Source organism: Centruroides vittatus, unplaced genomic scaffold (genome assembly GCF_030686945.1).
Source record: "Centruroides vittatus isolate TY-2023 unplaced genomic scaffold, ASM3068694v2 contig_1434, whole genome shotgun sequence".
NCBI classification, from domain to species: domain Eukaryota; kingdom Metazoa; phylum Arthropoda; class Arachnida; order Scorpiones; family Buthidae; genus Centruroides; species Centruroides vittatus.
Window position 1 is genome coordinate 51,552 of NW_027120896.1, and position 2,553 is coordinate 54,104.

Sequence of the window (2,553 nt, forward strand, 5' to 3'; positions counted from 1 at the left end):
ATTGAAGTCTAAAATTATCTACAAAATGAGAGTATTTATTATAACATCTTGTGTAATAATATTTGAAAATGGGATTTAGTACTATTCAACCTTTTTTATTAGTTCACTGCAAAGCTGTTTGCAGTTTCTTAATTTTCTTCCTCTTGATGTTAGGAAAAATATGAACTCATTCCATAAGAAAATATTAAATATTCTTTTCATAAAAATTCCTGTTGCTCTGTGAAATAAAATTATACAATAAAAATTCGGTTTATATTTACATACAAATAATTGATATTAAAGCATTTCATAAATTTTAACGTGTAATTTGAATGAACAAATTCTTATTATACCATAATTTTTCAATTTATACTCGTGACAATTTGTGAACATCATATAAATATATCGTGCATTAAAGAATCGCCACTTCAATCATTCAATACATCATGAAGTATTCTAGGTTTGATGTAATTTCATAAATAGGAACTGTCTTGCCTAATTTGAAAAACAGTCTCCATTTATTATTTCCTTCACATTTAATAACTGTTTGAGAAAAGTCTCACTTTTGATGTGTTTTATAATTACTTTCAAAAATGCCTATATTCATTCATGAATTGTAGCGAAATATGAACTTGTACATCTGCTCTATTGCAAGTTTTGTTATCGGATATTTTTGAAGTTTGTTGTCAAATACAGGTATGCGTAGTAAACATCATCAAACTGTTGATTGTTTGGGTTAATGTTACCTATGGTAGCCGACTCGGCGACGGGGAAATTTTAGAGGCCGACAGAAGAAATTCTAGACTGCGGTGGAGAAATTTTTTCCCTCTCCGTTCAAGATGGCGACCGGAATTTCGTCATGATTTCGTCATCAACTAAAGATATCCGTAGAGGGCGCTTTGATTCTTAGAATTGCGTATTATCGGAATTATGCAAATTTTTCCGCCGAGAGTGGAGTAGGCGTGTTGTCGTGCCAAGAGATTTCGTTGAGTTTTTCTTACTTTTGGAATTTTTCTATTACGAGGTAATTTATAATGTTGTTAATTTCATTTGCGAATTTAAGCTATTGGAAGTTATTTATTGAACAGTTGGCTAAGCGTTTTCTGTGATTTTTGGAATAGATATTTCGCAACCAAGTCATGGCGAATTGTGATTTAGAATCGGACGAATTTTGGAAACAGTGTACTGGACGACGTTTTTATCAGTTAATCGAAGCAGAGTCTTCCGAATTGGGATTAGACGAAAGAATTGATGGCGGACTGAAATTTGCCGTAAAATTAGGCCTCCAACACACCGAGGAAGTTTGCGAGAAATGTGGCCAAACATGCAAATTGATTTATCGCAGCGACCGGAATTCTTGCGTGATGCGTTGCCGAAAATGCAGGCGGAATAGTTCGGCTTTCGATGGAACGTTCAAAGGGAAATGTGGCAATATTTCATGGGCTAATCTGCTGACATTCATATGGCACTATATTGGTTTAGAGTGCACGACGAGTAATTCGGCAATTTCCTCGGGTGTTTCTAAAAAGGCAGGAATAGACTGGGCTAACCACGTACGTTTCGTTCTGTTAGTGTCCTTACACAATCTGACATCGTTTAAAATAGGAGGATCGTTTTAAAATAGTGTCCTAATAGACGAAACAGTGATATGTAAACGAAAATACGAGAAAGGAAGAAAGATGAAAAGCACTAAATGGGTCGTTGGAGGTTTATGCCGGAGACTATTCCGGCTGCTCCCGCACCTATTGCCAACAAGAAAAAGGTGGAAAAAAACAGGAAAACGGTAGAAAAAAACGAGACAATTGTTAAAACAAAAGCGCAAAAGAGATCCTCTTCTCATGCCAGAGATCCAAGTTCAGTTGACGGGAAACGAAGAAAAAGAGGAAAAGCTCAGTAACAAAGTAAGTGCTCATTTTTTATTTGTCGTGTTTTTTAGTATTCTTAATATAGACCGTCGGGTAGAAATAATCTTCCTGTCGCCGTCTAAATGTACGGTAGAAAGAAAAAAATTCACGGTCGCCGCGTGCAATGTATGGGCGGGAGAAAAAATCCCTGTCGCCATCTAGATTGTAGGGTAGAAAAATTTCCCCGTCGCCGAGTTGGCTACCATAGGTAACATTAACCATTGTTTGTTTCTGCATGCACAATGGTAGACATTGCCTGTATAATAAAAATATTCAAACAAAAACATCTGAGATGTTAAAAAGTTGTGCCAAGTAAAGAACTATGAGAATTTCGATGGCAGTCAAAAATTATGAAAGGTTTCTCTGGTAAAGATATACTGGGCGCTTCAAAGCGGTAGTACCCATGAAAACGTATCGAAAATCACGGCAGTGACTTCGAGCCAAGTGGAACTATAACTGACTGACTACGTATACAGGAATTAGAGTTTCTGATTTTCGGGAGTCGATTCCTGCGCTTCTCAAAAACCAATAACAATTCCGAATATCATGTCCGAAGTACTACTATGCAAACTTTTAGGATTTTTTCTATAAAATATTTGCAAAAATATAAGTAATTAAAAAGTGCATTCGAGAAAAACAGCTGTATTTCCTTCTTGCACTAAGCATTCTA